This window comes from Diachasma alloeum, unplaced genomic scaffold, assembly GCF_001412515.2.
Source record: "Diachasma alloeum isolate Michigan unplaced genomic scaffold, Dall2.0 Dall_scaffold_00206, whole genome shotgun sequence".
In the NCBI taxonomy this organism is placed as follows: Eukaryota; Metazoa; Arthropoda; class Insecta; order Hymenoptera; family Braconidae; genus Diachasma; species Diachasma alloeum.
The window spans coordinates 2,164,126-2,186,005 of record NW_021680371.1 but is presented as its reverse complement, the minus strand read 5'-3'; positions in this window follow the sequence as shown (position 1 = coordinate 2,186,005).

Genomic DNA, 21,880 nt, shown 5'->3' with positions numbered 1-21,880 from the left:
CATCTTTCTTCCCCGAACTATCCACCCCAAAGTGTGCCCAATTTTCCTCGGTTTCCGGTTGGCATTGCATTCAGAAAACTTTTCCCCCCTCAGTTTTTGGCATATAGTTTATAACCGCTGGTCCTTTCATTGCGACAATTCTCCTACGTGAATCCTTTTCAAAATGTCCATTAGTGCGACACCGCTTCAAGTTGTATTTCATGTCACATGGGTAAAAGCATACATACAGACATAACTTGGGATTCGTAAAAATGGGAGAGATGGGTTGCCTCGGCTTTTTGTCATTGTACAGGCTTTTCAGAATGCTTCGTTAAAGATAACCCCTCTGGTAGCCATTTTAATAATTAAATGGATTTTTTTTTTAGTTTCTGGGTTCTCGACGACGTGAAATGTATTTTGGTGCATTAATGGGGAATTGCATGTCCCTGGATAATGAGATATTTTTTGAGAGATCTTCACATTTAATCACGAATGAGGAGATTTAATTTCTCTTGATTTCTTGAATTTCGGTTTTATTTGAGACAAGAGAAAAATAAAATTGAGATGTGATTATCATTTTCATAATTACATTTGATTAAAAATGTAATTATGAAATTTCAATTATGATGATGTTATTCATCACAAAATGGAGAGGAAATTAAACTGTTCATTGTAATAAATGAATTTCGCAATCGTCTCTCTATTTTCTATTTCTTTGATGAATTCTTCCTTTCTTTTTTAATATTCTCAGTTTAACTCCATAGTGAGTTTTAATAATAATAAAATTTTATTAAGTATTTTATACACATGTGACATGGTCATGATGAGAATTCCAAAGTTAGAACTATGTCACAAATTTCTCGCTAAAATTCGTCGAAAAAAAACTAAAAAAAGAAAAACATGAAATTGAAATCTAATTACAATTTCTATTATATTTGATTAAAAAAAAAAACTACAATTATGATAACTTTATTCGTAAAAAAATGACGATGAAATTAAAATTTTCATTATAATCAATCAATTTCGCTGGGTTCTCGACGAAGTGGGGTAATTAATTAATTAATTAATTAATTATTTAATGGGGTATTGCACGTTCCTGGATAATGAGATATTTTTTGAGAGATCTTCACATTTAATCACGAATGAGGAGATTTAATTTCTCTTGATTTCTTGAATTTCGGTTTTATTTGAGAAAAGAGAATAATGAAATTGAGATGTGATTATAATTTTCATAATTACATTTGATTAAAAATGTAATTATGAAATTTCAATTATGATGATGTTATTCATCACAAAATGAAGAGGAAATTAAACTATTCATTGTAATCAATACATTCCGCAATCGTCTCTCCATTTTTAATTCCTTTTATGAATCCTTTCTTTCTTTCATGATATTCTCAATTCAATTTAACACTGAGTTTTAATAATAATGAGATTTTATTAAATATTTGATGGAAGTCAAATCTGAAATGCTCATGATGAGAATTGGAAAGCCCTTTACCCAAATTGATTGAAATACTTCTGAATTTCTTTGCGACCCGAGCATTATGCACAAGTTCATAATTCGATTATAATCCATTTCCCCATGCATACAGTTCATTACCAAACTTCGAACTATGCTACAAATTTCTCAGTAACAGTCTAGAAATATCGGAGTGATGAAATTTGATAGCAATTTAGAAATTCTTGACTCCTAAGAAACTTCCCTCGAAATTCTCAACATTCCTTCAACATTGTAAGAAAACATCCGCCGAACCGCAGACGAAGCATGAGTCGATGGTTCCATCGCGCGGAGGGGCTCCCTCGAAATTGAAAAATTCCGGAATTTATAATTTTGCAGCGTCCCACCGCACCCCAGCCCCATTTCCGTTGTCTCATGTTTCCGACATACGCATAAATTTGATCGCGAGTGAATTCAGCTTCTTTCCCTCAACCTGAGGATTACACGTTGATGCTCACCAAAAATTTTCCCATTACGCTCTTCCCCAACTCGCAGCCGTGTAAGAAACTACATGAAGACACTCTCGGAGTTTAACCCAGCGGGACACCCCAAATTTCAACTATGTACCTTTCAGTACTCTCCCGCAGTCCTCCAACTATCCTCCCTCGCTCGCCGCCTAGTCCTGTAATCTTGGTTTAACCCGGCTTCACAATTGCACATTCAAAGCGTAATTTCAAGTTTAAAACTTGAAGTTGAACCAACAGGAGTGTTCAAGTAAAGTCTTATATGGAAGTTGCCTTCTCACGATTTAACACGATATTAAGCTCGCTGAAATGTGAAATGCATATTGTTAACGGAAAACTAGTAATTTTTAAACACCACTTTACATCCGCATGAGAATCTGTAGATTATAAAAATCCAAGTCAACTTCTGATGATAAAAATTTGGTACTCGAAATTAAGACTCCACAATTAAGGGTCACGAGAGTCAAAACAATGGTCATGAGGGTCAGTATAAAGATCGTGAAGGTCAGATTAAGGGTCACAAGGATTGGATTAAAGGCCACAAGGGCCAAAATCAGGATTACGGGGGTCATATGGGGGTTGGCCAGTTCCCTAGTATAAATTACATAAATGATAGTTTTTTTTTTTTTTTTTTTTTTTTTTTTTTTTTTTTNGTACCGCATTCGCACTCCTATAGAACATAGAAGTAGCATGGGGAAACCACATGCCGGTACAGGCGGTTCCTCTATTAGCAACCTCCCGCTCGCCGGGGCCTTCCGTTGAAAAATTCGGTTCCACGGGGAATCGAACTCACAACCTTTCGCACACTAGACTTGCGTCGAATCCACTCGGCCACCGACGTCGGTTGATACAGTTTCACTCATGAATAGTTTTAATCAAAGTCATAGGGCGGCTTGTGCCTGTACCGCCCACCCGTGTTTCTCAAGATTGGCTAAGAAATTTTTTTTTCTTTTGTTATTATGCAAATATTTGATAACAACCAGTAATTTTGACAGAAATTTTGAATTTTCTCCCGTGGAAACATCGTTAAAAAAATCCAAATCATTTCCTACCGAATTCGTAAAATATTTTAAACCCGGATTTTAAAATTTTTAAAATTTTCAGTTGGTCCTTAATTGAATGGAGTGCGAAATATATGTTCGTTATACATTTCCACATCCATTGCGACGTTTTTGATAGCAGAAAAATATCTTCATCAGTTATTATTGGCTATTTTATCAGCCTCCGCGTTTGTTGGTAATTCCGCCCAGAGCTTGTAGGTAATGCCGCCCAGGGTTTCTATAGGGCTGCTAGGCTCTACATGCTACCCTACTACGAAAGTCATCATGTTTCGGTGGGAACTTTTTTTTTGTCTACACGTAAATTGATTCAACACAACGAAGGATCTCTTCAGAGGAACATATAACTTTTCGGCAGAACTTATTTTTTCTGTCATTGTATAGTAATTATATCAGATTACTACACTAATATCAAGAGGAGAGATATTGCATTGAATTTAGGGGGAAAATAATCATGAAATTTAACATTTCACTGATAACTCGATGAAATTCCGAATTTTCAAAGACGAAATTCATTGAAAATTCAGTTAAATTATGATGTGACAAAAATTTAAAAAGTCCTTTTCCAAAATTTCAGGGGGCAATTTTTTCAAGTGCTTCTGCGGCTGAAGGCCCTCGAATGCATATCAAAATTGCTAACGACATTCCCAATCAAACTCGACATGTCACTCGTTTACTCTATTTTTCCGCGATATGAGATGACTTTAGGATTAGGTATCTCCTATGTTACACTGTGTTTGATAACCCTCGATATCTCGGAGTCATTCCATCATCCGAAATAATCCCACATGCACTATCTTTCCTCGTAACCACGAATAATTCTCCTCTCCGGGTAAAAATGTTTTTAACCCTCCATTGCTGTTTAAATTCATTTTTCTTCATTCACCCCTCTCTCCCTGTTTGTTAAAATAAAATGTGCGAGTACTTACATTCCACTGGTGATTCGTTACGACTGGACAGGGGAGGGTGGAGAGACTGAAAATGGCAGGGCGAGAGAGCTTTTTGATGGTAACCGTGGCAGAGCGCATAAGTGAGATGCGTTGTCGACAGTAATTTCCGAGGTATTCATTAATTTTCATCACGCTGTGACGTAAAACATAATATTTTTCATGCTAGAAGCCGTAACACAGAGCGCTGAGGGCATTTAGATTAAAAAATTGACGAGGAGGTGCCGAGTTATGTCTACATTCCTACAGTTGCCAGGGAGAGTTGAGTTGTCCGACCGTTCGTGGATGTTTCCACTCGCTGGGAGTATGGCTTTATCGATGTTTCGTACTGGAGGCATTCGTTTCAACTTTAATGACACTTCGAAAGTTCTGTTTGGGCTGCGTGATGAGAAGAGTTGGAGAGAATTATTCAAATTCTTTGGAATATAAATGGCGAGAGCTATTCATATTCGAATCCACTGACACTGATGACGATGAAATCCATTGCAAGTGATTGCATCAATTTCAAATGATCACATCATCAAGAAAAAATATCCTGAGTTTACTTTTTGAAATTGACGATTGTGAATTACCTCGAGAATTACCAACAGATGAAATTCTAAAACGTCAATGCGATTTGTTCATGTTCAGACCGCTGTGCTTGTCTGACCGTTCGTGGGTGTTTCCACTCGCTGGGAGCATGGCTTTATCGATGTTTCGTACTAGAGGCATTCCCACTTTAATGACACTTAGAAAGTTCTGCTTGGGCCGCGTGATGGGAAGAGTTGGATAGAATTATTCAAATCCTTTGGATGGTGAAGTCAATTGCATGTGATTGCATCAATTCCAAATGATCACATCCTAAAGAAAAAATATCCTGAGTTCACTAGTTGAAATTGACGATTGGAAATTAGCTCGAGAATTACCAACAAATGACATTCTAAAACGTCAATGCGATTTGTTCATGTTCAGACCGCTGTGGGCATTCAGATTAAAAAATTGACGAGGAGGCGCAGAGTTATGTCTACTTTCCAACAGTTGTCAGGGAAAGTTGAGTTGTCTGACCGTTCGTGGGTGGATCTACTCGCTGGGACCGTGGCTTTATCGATGTTTCGTACTAGAGGCATTTGTTTCAACTTTGATGACACTTGGAAAGTTCTGCTTGGGCCGCATAATAAGAAGAGTTGGAGAGAATCATTCAAATTCTTTGGATTATAAATGATGATACCATTGATTTCATGTGGTGCATTATTTCAAATGATCACATCATCAAGAAAAAATACCCTGACTTCACTTTCTGAAATTGACAATTGTGAATTAGCTCGATCACTCCCAACAAATGACATTCTGAACCGTCAATATGAGGAGGCGCCGAGTTATGTCTCATTCCTACAGTTACCGGGGAAAGTTGAGTTGTCTGACCGCTCGTGGATGTTTCTACTCACTGGCAGCGTGGCTTTATCGATGTTTCGTACTAGAGGCATTTGTTTCACCTTTGATGACACTTGGAAAGTTCTGCTTGGGCCGCGTAATAAGAAGAGTTGGAGAGAATCATTCAAATTCTTTGGATTATAAATGACGATACCATTGATTTCATGTGGCGCATTATTTCAAATGATCACATCATCAAGAAAAAATACCCTGACTTCACTTTCTGAAATTGACAATTGTGAATTAGCTCGATCACTCCCAACAAATGACATTCTGAACCGTCAATATGAGGAGGTGCGGAGTTATGTCTACATTCCTACAGTTACCGGGGAAAGTTGAGTTGTCTGACCGCTCGTGGATGTTTCTACTCACTGGCAGCGTGGCTTTATCGATGTTTCGTACTAGAGGCATTTGTTTCACCTTTGATGACACTTGGAAAGTTCTGCTTGGGCCGCGTAATAAGAAGAGTTGGAGAGAATCATTCAAATTCTTTGGATTATAAATGACGATACCATTGATTTCATGTGGCGCATTATTTCAAATGATCACATCATCAAGAAAAAATACCCTGACTTCACTTTCTGAAATTGACAATTGTGAATTAGCTCGATCACTCCCAACAAATGACATTCTGAACCGTCAATATGAGGAGGCGCCGAGTTATGTCTCATTCCTACAGTTACCGGGGAAAGTTGAGTTGTCTGACCGTTCGTGGATGTTTCTACTCACTGGCAGCGTGGCTTTATCGATGTTTCGTACTAGAGGCATTTGTTTCAACTTTAATGACACTTGGGAAGTTCTGCTTTGGCCGCATAATAAGAAGAGTTGGAGAGAATCATTCAAATTCTTTGGATTATAAATGATGATACCATTGATTTCATGTGGTGCATTATTTCAAATGATCACATCATCAAGAAAAAATACCCTGACTTCACTTTCTGAAATTGACAATTGTGAATTAGCTCGATCACTCCCAACAAATGACATTCTGAACCGTCAATATGAGGAGGCGCGGAGTTATGTCTCATTCCTACAGTTACCGGGGAAAGTTGAGTTGTCTGACCGTTCGTGGATGTTTCTACTCACTGGCAGCGTGGCTTTATCGATGTTTCGTACTAGAGGCATTTGTTTCAACTTTAATGACACTTGGAAAGTTCTGCTTGGGCCGCATAATAAGAAGAGTTGGAGAGAATCATTCAAATTCTTTGGATTATAAATGACGATACCATTGATTTCATGTGGTGCATTATTTCAAATGATCACATCATCAAGAAAAAATACCCTGACTTCACTTTCTGAAATTGACAATTGTGAATTAGCTCGATCACTCCCAACAAATGACATTCTGAACCGTCAATATGAGGAGGCGCCGAGTTATGTCTCATTCCTACAGTTACCGGGGAAAGTTGAGTTGTCTGACCGTTCGTGGATGTTTCTACTCACTGGCAGCGTGGCTTTATCGATGTTTCGTACTGGAGGCATTCGTTTCAACTTTAATGACACTTGGAAAGTTCTGCTTGGGCCGCATAATAAGAAGAGTTGGAGAGAATTATTCAAATTCTTTGGATTATAAATCGCGAGGGGCTATTCATATCCGGATCCATTGACATTGCTGACGATTATTTAATCACTGCGAGTGATACCATCAATTTTGAATGATCACATCATCAAGAAAAAATATACTGACTTCACTTTCTGAAATTGCCTCGATCAACAAATGACATTCTGAAACGTCAATACGAATTTATCAACACTCAATGTGTGGAATCGACTCAAAAAATGTTCCACATATGATCGCATCGACATACAACAGCTGAAAGGCTCCAAAATGGTTGAAAGGGAATAGAGCGATTGCATTGGATACTCGTCCTATGTTCAATTATTTTCGCTTGAAGTCTTTCGCTTTCGACTGAATGCGTCGAAAACTTGTGCAATATTCGATTACAGTTTTCCGAAACAATTTGCATTGTAATGGACTATTTATTCTCACACACGATAAAATTCTCAATTATCACATTCTATTATATAGAATTCACTCTTGCAAGTTTATCGAGGGGTGAAAAACCCGTGAGAAAATGATTCAATGAAAACAAAAAATCTCAATCGTTCTAGAAATTTCCCAGACTAGAATCCGTACACTCGTCGATTTCCATCATAGACCGTCGACAGTTTCATTGCTGAACAAAGTGAAACCAGATGCAATATGCATGCCATAATATCCACAGAGTTCAAAAAGACCAGAGAGCGATGAAGTTCCAAACTATGATTATACCGGTGGTCGGGTGGGACTGGCATACCCGCTGCATTGGAATTGAGAGTGGAAGAAAGACACGAGAGAGACTGGGAGAAATGAGGTGAACCGAGAAAGAAAAGGGGGGACCGGTGAGTTTGCGCTGGATGCATTGAAATTCTTCTTTCCTCTGTTACCGCGTTTCAAGGGAAAGAAACAGAGTTGCGGGGCTTTCCCAAGCTAGTGGTAACATTCGTCTGGCAGCGGATGGAAAATGGGTTTCATCAAAACTTAGTTGGTTACTCAACGGGCAATAGGAGTGAGAGTCAAAGGCGTGTCTGGTGTTGGTTGGTTGTGGCGAAATTGAAACTATTTCGTGGATTTTGAATTCTGGGGGAATAATTGGGACAACTTGTAGTGGAGGAGGGTGGATTCAGAAGGGTTTGGTTTTTCAAATCAACTGGTAAATTCAGTCTTATGAAACGACTGTTTCCAGTCACACGAGAAGAACTGGTCTCTGAAATTGAGACGTATTTGTCATTTTGTTCAAGAAGTTTGTGTCCCCGAGTTTTAGGCATTTTTAGAGGCAAATTAAGACATGCGTTGTAGACATTCTAGATGTTTTATTCGAAGGTTTATGATAGTAAAAACGTCCAAGGGCGTCAATGTTCAATCGATTGAGCTAACGATTTAGTTACGCATAGTTGAAATTTGTACATTAAAAACAAAGGTAGATTTCCGAAAATATTGTTTTTCGGATGCATTTACATTCTTGTCTCCGCAATAGCATGCCCCAAGTTTATGAAATATGGCCGAAATTACAGTATATACTATCTCAATCGAATAAAAATTTGTCCTGATTTTTTCACAACTTCACAAAAAAAAATCAACATATCTCAAAATCCATCGTTGAATTTATTTATTTACAAAAAGTGAATATTGTTGAAAATCCATCTAGGTTTTTATTTGAAAATCCATTTTTGTGTCTAATGTTTTTACGGGGAAAGAAGTTGGAGAAAAATTGCCAAACAAGTCAAGTAAACATGGAGTGGAATCAATTTCTATGTGTTTTTCAGTCTATATCGGCACAAAAGCGAGAAATTAGTGAATTTTTTTCCACTGACTTGAGCAAATTTACCAAACGTAGAGGTAATTTGTTCCGAAACTGTGAAGATTATCATCCATGCTACCAAAATTATCACATGAATGTGAATGATTAAGCAATATTGAGCAGTCATCCATGTAATAATTTTTGGTAGCATGGATTTTGGTGAATGATTAAGCAATATTTAGCAATCATTCACATGTGTGGCGAAATTTTTCTGTGATGGAGAATTATATTTTTTACTGAACGTGGAACGGTATAATTTCACTTCCGTGCTGTTTGTACTGTTTTTGCTGTACAGGGAACAGCAATTTGTGCATTCATGAAAGGGTTTTTTAGTGAACGAATAGTAAGATATCCTCCACAATATGTATTTTTTATTGAACCACAATTTTGCTCTACGATTTCCTTTCGTATACCAAAATTTACCATGATTTTCTAGTACTTTTTCTTCTCTAGGGGTTAAATTAAGATCTCTCGAAAAGATTAGTATTTATAGTGCAATTGAAAGAATTTCTCTGTGATCCTCTGGGAAAACAGCACCCTGATGAAAATATTATTTAAACCTGTCCCATCTTCGTGATTTATTCATTAGAATTGTATTGATCGCGCAAGTCTGGGAAACGACAAATCCTGAATCATTCATAAATGCAAATTATTGGAAAAGAACCGCATGAAGAATTTATAGAGTTTGGAAATATCATCTAACCTGGGGAGGTTGCTCAAAAATAATTATGGTGCAAAACACCAGTTCAAAAATATTTTACATTAAATTTTATATGCAAAGAAAATATTGACCCTTTGAGGGAATTCGACGTGAAGAATTGTAGAACGTCCCTTTGAAGTTCAATTTAGTGTGACAAACGTTTTGTGAAATTCCGACAAATACAGCATTTGTCGTGACAATATTTATCAATCAATCGTCACCTATTTATTCCTACTTTGAATGTTATACGTAAATCAAAATTAAACTATGCATTGAAAGAATCGGCGTTGAGAATGGTAGAACATCTCTTTGATGTTCAATTCAGTATTGAAAATTATTCAAAAATGATCAAGAATAATTGTCATCATCCTTTAAACTATTCCCTCTGCTACAATTGATTTCGCTCAGGCAAACAATATTGAAAGATCGCAATGTCCGATCCCTCGATCACTCCAAAAATGATAAAATTCTGAAGGGCAGCATCGATTGCGACGATATCCATCAATCAATCATCATCTCTTCTTTCCCACTATAAATGTCATACGCGAATCAAAATTTAACCAGCCTTTGAGAGAATCCAGCGGTCAAAATTGTAGAACGTCCCTTTGATGTTCAAGTGAGTATTGGAAACTATTGAAACATGATCAAGAATAATCGTCATCACCCTTTCAACCATTCCCTCTACTACAATTAATTTCGCCCGGATTGGCAATATTGAAAGCCTTTCAGCGCCCCCTGAAAATCTGAACAAATCGCAATATCAGATCCCGCCGATCAATCCAAAAATGACAAAATTCCGACAAATGCACCATTTATAGTGACAATATTAATCAATCAATCATCACCTCTTTTTCCCCCAGATAACCTACATCCCACACACAATCGCCTCTCTCTTCTTCTTCCACAGCACCGCGGAATGGATCGTCCAAATCCTTGTGAAATGAAGGGACCGAAGAGTGTGAGCGAGAAAGATAGAGATGAACGAAGGGTGAAATGGAATAGGGGAAAGGTGGTGGTGGTGTTGCTACAGGCGTGAGTGCTCCGATCGAGTATTAATCGCTGTGGATAACGCTCAAGGCGCTGACGTATCCAAGAGAAGATTGATGCTTTCACGGTGTAGCGTTGTGTGCCGTTGGGCGAGGTCTTCGAGATGTGGAGTGGAGTGTACGAAGGAAAGCCGAGAGCTTCCCAACCTCTGGATGGAAAACTTCTTATCGGTGGATATTGTTGAAACCCGTATATATGTTCAACTGTCGTGGGTCTAGGAAAGTTTGCCACAACCCCCGACCCTAATTTCTGTTCTTCTGTATTTATATATAGGGCTAGTTATTGGTTAATGCATTAGGGTGGAAGTCCATTAGAGACAAAGTTCATCATCCTCTTGAAAATAATACATTTGTTTGTTTGAGGGAACGTGACCGCAATGGGGATTCTGGTGACTAGCCTAAATATAATATTTGCTGCGTAAGCGGCAGGGAAATTCCCTGTTATTAATTCAACGGTTGTGACACAACGAGACTTTTCCTTGTTTTTGAGAACATTTCGCTTTATGATAGGCCTGCAGCAATGATTCATCAATAATCATCAGGCCAAAGATGGAAACACTGGAACTTTCCATCATACGTTATCAATTGCACTTCGCACTACAAGAGTAATATTAACTTCACCGTTATTGTTTTAGAAACTATGGTAACATGAGGTTTTTTCCTGTTTTTAAGAAAGTTTCGCTGCTCATTATGCCTGGAGGAATTATTGATCAGAAGGCTTGAGCCCATAAACATCAAAAGCTGGCGTTCCGAAATAAACTATGATGGCACTGAGGAGTTCGAAACTCTTCATTACCCGACATGATTTATGATGTTCATGACAGAAATGTGAAGTCTAGTGATTAGCTTAAATACAATACTTCTTGCATAAGCGGTAGTGAACTTATTTCCGAAACGATTGCGTTTCTCAATCGGATTGCTGCTGCAATGGTTCACCAATAATCATCAAACCGAACATCGATACTCTGCAATTTTTCATCATCCGTTATTCATTGCTATTCAATCTTTCGTGAAAAGTCAAAATATCCAATGTGCAATAGTGAACTTCAAACATAAGGTTTTTCCTCATTTTCAATAAACTTTTGCTGCTAATTATGCCTGGAGGATTTATTCATCAATAAGCATGAATCCGTAGACCTACAAAAGCTGGCTTTCCGAGCTATCCTGTGATTCCACTGAGGAGTTCGAAACTTTCCATTACCTGATATCATTTATGAAGTACATCTGCAGCACTCGTCGTTCACCTACACTTTTCCACCATCGACTGCGTCACTCCAACACCAGCGCAAATACACACGCATCCCGTGCTCTCCTATCCAATTTACGAACGCATTAGTGCATTAACTTAACGAGTATATAGATTCCCAATTGTGTATAATACGGCGATAGGAGGACTACGTTGAGGCACGAATATCGCTGCTATCTGTATTCAATTAGTTCTAATCGTATTTTCGCGAATGAGCGTAGAGACTTGGCTGTGTACAGATAATGCGAATATCTCAATGAGTGAGTTTGCATGTGTAATCAATGTGATTTTGAGCTCCATTGATAACACGGAGAGGCAATATTCGAGGATAATATTTGCTTTCCATATGATGATAATCAACATCCGGAAATCCACGAGGAAAAATAGACAATTTCCGTCATGCTTGTCATCATCCATCTGATCACTATTTTGGACAAAAAAAGATACTAAAATCGTGAAGATAAATCGAGCTGGTACTTTCTTTTGTCGACCCACATACTCGAGATAATAGTTGCCTTCAATAGGACGATGAATGATGATCAACGTCAGGGAATCGTTGAAGAAAAGCCTCTAATGCTGGTCATCATCTCTTTGACCATTTTTTTTTGGATGAAAAAGAAATATGAAGATGCTGAAATCAGAGACATGGATGGCGCAGACACTTTGTTCTTCACATCCACGCACTTCAGACGATATGAGATTTTCACAAAAGGCGAAATGCATTTGGGAGAAGACGGCGTCTGGGTAACAGTGGATGACGATTTTTTTCCAAGTACGAAATACGTAAAAAGCTGTAATCCAGATAAGTCGGTTGGAATAATGGCAGCCAGGAAAGTGCAATGGAATTTCACCTACTCATTCTGGCTTTCTCATACTTGAGTGGATACAACAGAGAAATGAGCGTTGAAAGAGGGGGGAAAGTGAAGCGTAGTCGTTGTCATGAGTCGAAAGACGGTGGACTCTCATCTTTTTGGTAATGGTTAAAGTACATGTATCTCGGTACAAGAGCTCAAGTCGCTGCTATACCAACTCATTGCCTCTTTTGTTGGTGAAATCCAGTTGAACTCGAGTAGTTTGAGATTACAGTTTCAAAGCTCCTGGAGGGAAAATGAGATGAGGAAGTAAGAAGGGAGAAAAATATTAAGTAAATATCATTTGCATAGTCTGAAAATACTCTGAGGTTTTCTTTCACAGACTGTTATTTTCTGCTGAGGTAGCTTATACCATTGAAATTTTCCGTTTTCTTTGTTAGGTAATAAGGCACCCTTCAGGCTGTATGTTTAGCGTATTCAAATGAGCTTGGGTGATGGATTCAAGGCAGTGTAAGAAGAGACGTAAAAATAGTACTGTTCAGTGATCTATATGAGGAAACCGAGATCTTTTGTGAATGTAATTCGGATTTGAATTTCATTTAGTCACCGCTGTAGTCATGACTTGAAGATACTTCATGCTAATCTTGTTCAGCTTTCATATTCATCGTACTTATGCTCCTGATACGTCTGCTTGAAAGCAACGTGTCGTTTCGAGTGTGATCGGTCCATAATAGGATTTTCAGATTAACAACTCATCGGAGACCTCAATGGTGCAGAGCTCATCGATAATTCTGCAATGCCATTCGAATCGAACAATTAATCCTGAAATTTGAGTTTCTCACGTTCACGAATGGAACTGGCGCGTAAAGAGGAAAAGTCATGGAGCGAATATGACGATGTATTCGTCGTGAATATACTACCTGGAGAACCTATATGCGTTAACCTCCCCACGCATATCTCTTTCTCACTTGCACTTGAAGAGGGGAAGTGCACAGATGGAAGAGTGGGTGCTCGAATACACCAAATTGGCAATTTGCTGTACACAGAGTACCCGCCCGCATTTACGCCGCCAAACACTGGGAGAACGTACGCGCTATCGTGAAAGCTAGAGGCGTGTACATACACACCATAGTGGAGGGAGCACACCAAACTTCAACCGATAAATGCTGTGGTTAGGTGGCTATAGAAATCACATTGAACTGAGATAGAAGGAGGATGCCGAATCGACGTCAACAATCGCTAATTTTCGTGAATAGCTTATTCCAGGTATATATCAATTGATATTTCCATATGAATGATGAAAATCATTATCTTCCACAAGGAGAAAAGCACTTATTGTGATGCCTGTTAGTGAGGCCGCGAGAGGAACGAAACGACACGAGACAAACTAGATGAGAAACATCACGAGACGAGATGAGACGAGACGAAAAGAGACGAGACGAGAGAATCTCTCAATTCTCGACTAGAAGAGAGAAAAAAAATTTCTCTCTTATTTCGATACGAGAAGAGACAAGAGAATGGTTGCCTGACAACGCGACCAAACGAGAAGATGCAGTTCCTCGTCTTGTCTTGTCTCGCGACATCACAGATGCCAGTGCATCATCACATTTAATCTGCAAGAATGAAGGAATTCATCGATTAAATATGTAATTTAGCAACTTGGAGAATTTCCCGATTCATTGTATATAATTGAAAATGCGGTGTCTTCTTCATCCGTTTGAATGTCAACGTGACACGTGATTTTTGTGGCTTCTCGACTCTAAATGGAAACAGATAGTGGTGTTCGTGGGACGTAAAAATTTATGGACCTGAAGGAGGAAGCAGGGTAAGTGTAGAATATACACCGAGAACGAGAGGCACCCGGGACAAGTTGAAACGAACGTCCGCAGGCCTCGAGGCTCAACTTTTCACATATAACACATACACACTCACTCATGGTGTGTTGCAATGGAGAGAAATAAATCTCCCAGAGAAAATCAGTGGCTCCCTATCGTCCCTCTCGCGTGAGTTAAATCGCTATACCCTTTTTTTATCTATATTTCTTTCCGGATTTTCCACTATTCTCTCTCAAGTATAATCCTCGGGGTTTAAATCCAAGCGTATCACGATTTAGAAGTCGTAGATTGGATGATTTGTGATTAAAACAAGGGCTGATGTTTGACGATCGCAATCGCAATTCGAAGTCAATGGTAGGGTCCCGCAGTTTTCACCGGAGTATATTGACTTCATCGTGATGCATGAAGTTCATTTCCGCTGATACTTAATCTTCTAATGCTTCTCTTCATTTGCACATGAACTCTGAAGTTTCAACATCTCATCTCCTTTCACGACTATTCAGTGGTAATGAACTATCATTCACTCACTCTAAAGCCATCAGCTCTCAAAATCTCGTTGAAAACCGTCAGCTTTCTGAGTTTTGGATTACCTAACTCCAGTCTTTTACTTCCTCACCCTTAAGAAGTGAGTTATAACGATCAGGAAAACCCCGGTTGTTAGTAATTACCTCTCTACGAAAAAAGCCATGAACACTCACTTAGCTTCATCATCGATAATACCCTGCCCCATTACATGACACAGTGGACTATTTACTTCTTTTTTCCACGCTTGTCCCCATTCGTCTCCTACATATTTGGCAAATCGCCATGATTGGCGACAAAGGGGACCGACCTTTGTAAGTTGAGCACCTATTTTTGCCCGCTTTCTTATGCTTTGGTTTCGTCTTTTGATGATGACAGTTGCTCATTCGGTATACAGGTCAATATGTATTCGTCCAGTCCCGCATGACGACTGAATGCTGGTCAGCTTTCGCTTCCACCATCACAAGACGTCTGTAATCGTCATCTTCTTCAGGATGTCTTATACCTTTACACCGATTTACCAATGAACACCTCTCTTGTCAACTTTCTGCTCATCCGTTTTCACAATAGTGGTGCCAGGTATGGACCAAAAAGAGCATCATAATTTGTCGAATTAGGAACTATCACGGCAGAACAGCCAAAGAGGTTGGTGATAGTGGGCCAAGTCTGGCGTTTTCTTAAATTAAATTTATCCTCCTGTGAACCAAGATTACAGAAGGAGAAATAGGAGGCTCCACTCCTTTCCAGAAACTCCAGCAATACCACTCAATTCGGGGTACCGTTTTCCAGGATGAAGTGAGAAAGAAAATATCTATGTTCTATTTCACTTACACGTTATCGGATTCTAATGCCGGATTTTCGGGATAAATCGTAGCTCGTGTCTGGCATACAGGTCCAAGCGTTTTCGTTTTCCTAACCCCACACTTCTTTTCACTCCTCTCTATCACTTCATACGACTTAAATCCTGCAGTTTCATGCAATGCCACCCTGAGAAATGAGATTTCCAAACTGTTTCCTTTCCATTGCATGGGTAATCGACAAAAAGAACGATAATGAAGGGGGAGAAAGTACGATAGAGTAAAAAAAATTGGTGGAAAAAGGTCACCGGGAGATTTATCCCGGCTCGTTCATAGCGTTCTCGTTTGTTTCCTCTCCAACAGGAAATTATTTCGTTTGCGGGACGCAAGTGGGTGGTGAGGGAAACACCGGCGATGAAAGTAATTGCTGGTTATCCTCCGCGGTACGTTGATTCTGTGGAGAAAAAGTAGGGAAAGAGTCAGGGTGCAAAAAAAATTGGAATAAAAAATGGAATAAGAGAAGAAATGCGGTGGGTGGAGGGAAATAATAGAGCAAAAGAGACACCCACGGAACACACAAGGACATTGGATTAACGTTCACCTTTATTTTTTCCCTCTAACTCCCCACGTCACCTCTTTTATCTCACCCGTATGTCCTCTAGGGAGAATACGAGCATCGTGTTGTTTCTCCATTAGTCGTTACTGGCTAGATAATAAACATTTCTCTTCGCGGCAGTACCATTGTACTGTGCGTGAAAGTCCACAGTTTGTGACAGACAAAAAATAGCATGTACCTTTGTCATTGGACTTATCTTATTATGGGGATTGTATTAAAAGTTTATTATTATATATGATGATGGAAAAGCTATTGTGGCAGAAGAACAGAGAGAAATCGGAACTGCAGGGGAGCATCGTAAAAGCGTATCAAGACTTCACTATCAATGTCTTTTGAGGAATGTCGAAAATCATCATATTTCTCTGGAACAAAAAGGTTTTTCATAATTTCGAGCCATTAGTATCGTTTATTTCAGAGAACGAAGCTGTTCGTTGGCAAAAAAATAATCTTTCAGTGATTTTGATTAATTGTTTCATGTAAGTCCACAGTTTGTGACAGACAAAAAATAGCATGTACCTTTGTCATTGGACTTATCCTATTATGGGGATTGTATTAAAAGTTTATTACTATATATGATGATGGAAAAGCTATTGTGGCAGAAGAACGGAGAGAAATCGGAATTCGGAAATCGGAAGGGAGCATCGTAACATTACATCAAGACTTTACTATTCATGTCTTCTGATGAATGTCGAAAATCATCATATTTCTCTGGAATAAAAATATTTTTCACAATTTCGGTCCATCACCATCGTTTGTTTCAGAGAACGAAACTGTTCATTGTCAAAAAATTACGTTTCCATGATTTTTATGAACTGTTTGATGAAAGTCTACAGTTTGGACAGACAAAAAATAGCATGTACCTTTTTCATTGGACTTATCTTAATATGGGGATAGTATCACAAGTTTTTCATTATTTATGATGAAGGAAATTTTTCTTAATGAAAGGGCATAGAGAAATTGTGAACTACCGGGCAGCGTTCTAACAGCACATCAAATATGAACATTGAAAATCATCATATTTTCCTGAAACAAAAAGGTTTTTCAGAGATTCATTCCAATATGATGATTCGTTTCAAAGAACGAAGCTATTCATTAACAAAAAAAAATTACTGTCCAATAATTACGATGAATGGTTGATGTAATTCAATTGAATATTGAAATCGTTTCGAGTAATTTTCGTCTCTCCACCCATCACAGCCTCCATTTGTTGAGATAATTTTATTTGAGCGCAAGCCGCTGATAAACGGACGAAGCCGTCACATATCATTTTATAGCTTCTCCCCAGAACCGATAACGACTGTTGAAAATTTTCCAGTGCAAACTTTCCCCCTATTCTCAACTCGCGTCATCCTTTCTCGCTTAGTTGGCCAGTCTGACCCATTGTGCGGCTTCTCCGCTGGTCAGTGATTGAATTGGTTGATACTTTCGTGCCAACGTCTTTCGACAAGCGTAACTGCTCGTTATCTCTCCGCCCGTATGTGTGTTTGGAAGGTTTCGAAAGAGATAAAAACTCACAAAAGAGAGAAAAATACATCTGAAGACGAGACATTCGAGTGAGAGTGGAAAAAATTGAAGATTTTGTACCTAATTGTATGCAAACGTTCATTCGAAATGGCTACGTACCAATACTTTCCCAAAATGTGAGAATTCAAAGCAAACGTTGGAGGATCTCATACTCCACACAAACAAACGGATTGAAATTTACTCGCAGGAGGTACTACTGCATTTACGCTTGACTAATGCACTTTGAAAATGTGTTTTCTCCCCTCTATCCCTCGATTTCCCTCTCTGTACACGCATTCGTAATGCCGGGCTTGCCTCAATCGGAGGCAAATGCACCAAGAATACAAACGATTCAATGTCGAAAATGGGGAAACTCTGTAGCTTGAGGAAATTAGGAGGAAATAGCTACTGTGGCAAATGACTATTTACATGAACTGTTTGCAGGGGATGTATAAGTTAAAACTGAGATGAGTTTCGGGTATTTGGGAACATCTCTCTCGAAGTCAGCAATAAATAGATCCTTTCAACGTGGCTCTCGCTGAATCTGGGCATTTTTATTCAAAACATGAATCTAAGCAGTGAAAATAACTGCTGATTCGCGGAATAACAACTGTCTCAGAATCCCAACTAATTTCACTTCCGCCCCCTTTCAACTGCTCCGTAAAACCCACTCGCCACTTGAATATTCCGCCTGAATGCCAAACAACCCCATTAACAGACAATCGTTGGCATCGGTTAATTTGGTCTCTCCTTCTTTTTCACCCCCTGGTGGATGTTGTCTCATATACATACACACCACTTCCCAGTTCCGTTGTAATTAAACGTAAAAGCTCGACAGCACGGCATTCCCAAGTGCAAATAACTCGGGTTGGGAAAAGCAATCGTCGCTGAATTCCACCATGGAGGGCTGGAGATGGGGGCCACTGGTGGATAGGGATTCGGGTGAATATAGGTGATGCGGAAGTGAGTGACAGAGGCCGTGCAGAAGCTGAAAGTTGGACCGTAACACCACCTTCACCAAGTTTGAGTTCAATTTCCCAATTTCCAAGCCTGTCACTTCTTCCTCACACATATCCCTTCGCTTCTCCTTTCACACGCTTCGGTTCATCTTCTTTGAATATTTTCGATGGAGAAAGGTAAATTAAATTGAATCCCCTCAGCCGTGAGGGAGATTGAGTAATTCCTTTTTCTGTCTTTACTTTGTCATTTTTTAAGCTTTTGATGGGGAGAGGAATTCACTATGACGTCATTTTTCAGAATCGTCAACATTTTGTGATTTTTGGAAAGAGATACACAAGGTTTTATGTACCGTGGTGGCACCAGTTTTCGAATGCGGTGGCCAAATGAGCGAATTTCGAAGAAATAAATATTCGAAGGCATCAGAGTCCATTTTTGTGGTTTTCTTCTCAAAGTGCAGTTATTTTGAGGCTTCTCAAAAAATTGGAGGAAATGCGATGCTTTCCTAAAAATAATCAAAAATAAAATTCTCAGGTGTTCTGGGAATTACGGCTGCATTGTTAGAAATTTTTTAAAATTTTATGGAAAATATGGTAATAATTTTTGAGAGTGACATTAAATTAGATTTAAAGAAAAAATGGTTATGAAATTCGAAGAATTTGGTTGGGATTCGATTTGTTGTAGGTAAAATGCATGAGGAAATTCATGAGTTGTCACTGGGAGTGAGACGGTAATTTCACAACTTGATTGAATTATCAATGGAACATGTAATTCAGAAACCAAATCATGCCAAAAAATTATCTTCCTGATTTTTTCGAATTTTCACGAAATAATTGAAAAATCAAGTATTTGAGTGACTTTCACATCATTCGAATAGAAAATTAATGGAATATTCAATTTTTTGATAACAAGATTTCCTGAAAAACTCAGTGGAAATTAAATATCATAAAAATTCCCGAGATTTACCACGGAAAATTAATTATCAAAAATACACTCCCTGCAATTTCTTCTCAATTCCCCGCACTATTCCCCTCAATTTCCTTCCATATTTGCATTTCCAAATTTCGCCTGACTTTTGTTTTGTACTTTACAGAGCACTGGGTCATTTAAAATTTTCGTGAGCGTGCGCCTGGTGTTTTAAAAATCACTTTCGTACCCGATACTTTGTATGCCAGCACACATTGTGCACTAGTTGACTGTGACATTGCCGGTGAGTTTTGGCTTCAGTTCCTCCCTTCCCTCGATTTTTTCCTCATATTATACCCTGTCTCTCAAGCTGGCTTCCCAGCCGTCAATTGAGGTCGAATGCCCGACGTTTCCTGGGTAATTTATTTCGAGAACTTCCGGAAATTGTTCGGGTAAAATAGGATATTCCGGGCGGAATTGAGAGTGATGTGTTGTCTGTCTTTATTGAGCCATCCAAAAATATCAAGTGGTTCGAAATAATAGATTTATTTATTGCCCACGCCATTTTCACTTGAGAGCACCATTGAAAGCCATTCGGAGTCTCACAAATGTCTAATGATCATGAAAGGCCTCCACGGAATTGTGTATTCACTGCGTAAATATGTCTGAACGACTCTAGAGAAAAAGGTTAAATAAAAAGGGAAAAAAGTAACTGAATGAAATTAAACTGCACAACACTGACTTGAAAAGCGTCGGAGGGATTGCGCTAGCAGGATAGCATTTGTGCGCATTGAGAGTTGCCCCGTGTTGTAAAAAACTTTATAGCCGCACGAGTAAAAACGGGTAAGTTGAGGGGCGGAGGAGGAGGAGAAAAGCAGTGTGGTACTGCCAATGAGACCGACTACTCAGCTCCTGAATTGGTTTCACTTATGTGTGTGCCAGAAGCAGTGCACTGTACTCATAAATTGTGAGGGCTATTATCATATTTGTTGAGTTCTCTGCAACACTTGACCTTTTTTCCTCGCAAATTAATTGGATTAGGAGGTCCTCTACACATGTCCTGGTGCTTTTCGGAATTAATGTGTGTTTGATAAATAGCTGAGTAAAATTGTTACGTATCTACCTGAAATGAAAGACTGAAAGGATAAATATGAGAATTTAAAACTTCATGAAATGATAAAGTAGAGAGTGCTTCGCTATCGTCAGATGTATTCCAGCAGATACTTGAAATTCTTGTCACGACCCTGGGGAGAATCGCTTTTATTAACTTTCAAATCGATCCCAGCTTTACCTTCCTTTAATTTCCCCCGTTCTTCTTATCAGCAAGTTATTGAGGTCGCGCAACGCGTAACTCCCATCCCGTCGACGGCGGTGCTCTATAAGAAATACATCAGAGGGAGGGACGTAAAAAGTTTAAAACATCGATTTCTTCTTTCGGAGATTCGTCATTCGTTCCAAGGGGAATGGATGGAGTCATCAGACGGTTTATTACTTTACGACGATCATGCTTCTTCGTTGATTAAGTTGATGCCACGAAGAGGGTTTCAACTCGTGTGTAGAAATTGAATGATTAATGAGATGTCTCTCATCTCTGAATAAAGGACCACTCTAATCTTCAATAAGAAATGTTGTCCATAGTCATGCAATAGCTGAATTAATTAAGAAAACGAACCATATTAAAAACTGCAGATGAAAGAGATTCCAATGGTAACATTTCAATCAGTTGAATAGTTTATCAACATGTTCACCCAATTCATCACTCCCTGATGAATGTGGCCTACGTTCAATCACCAATGTTCGGTCATTCGGACATGATCATCAGGATTCTATGTGCAAGTGTAGATATTATCCCTTTCCCTTTAGTCACTTGCATTATCCTCAAATGATTTAATTGGTATCGTAACACGAGAGAATCGAATGGTTTATAGCATTGCCTCGACCATTGCTCTTGGTCTGTGCCAAAGGTCACATAACTCACACGACAACATCCAGGGACCCTCGCTCAGCAAAATTCTGACGGATTCTTGGTCGAATGTAAGCAATTCATTCCCTGTCGCACGCTTCCCCTCGGCTCATTATTGTGGCCTAATTTATCAGCGTTTGATTCCGGTGAAGTTCTTTTAATCTTTACATCGTGTACCAGGGGAGTCGAAGAATACGAGTCATGGAAATGAATAACTAAGTGCTGGGGGAGAGAGGGGGGAGGGGGAGGTCGAGGGGTTACAATGGGGATAAAAAGG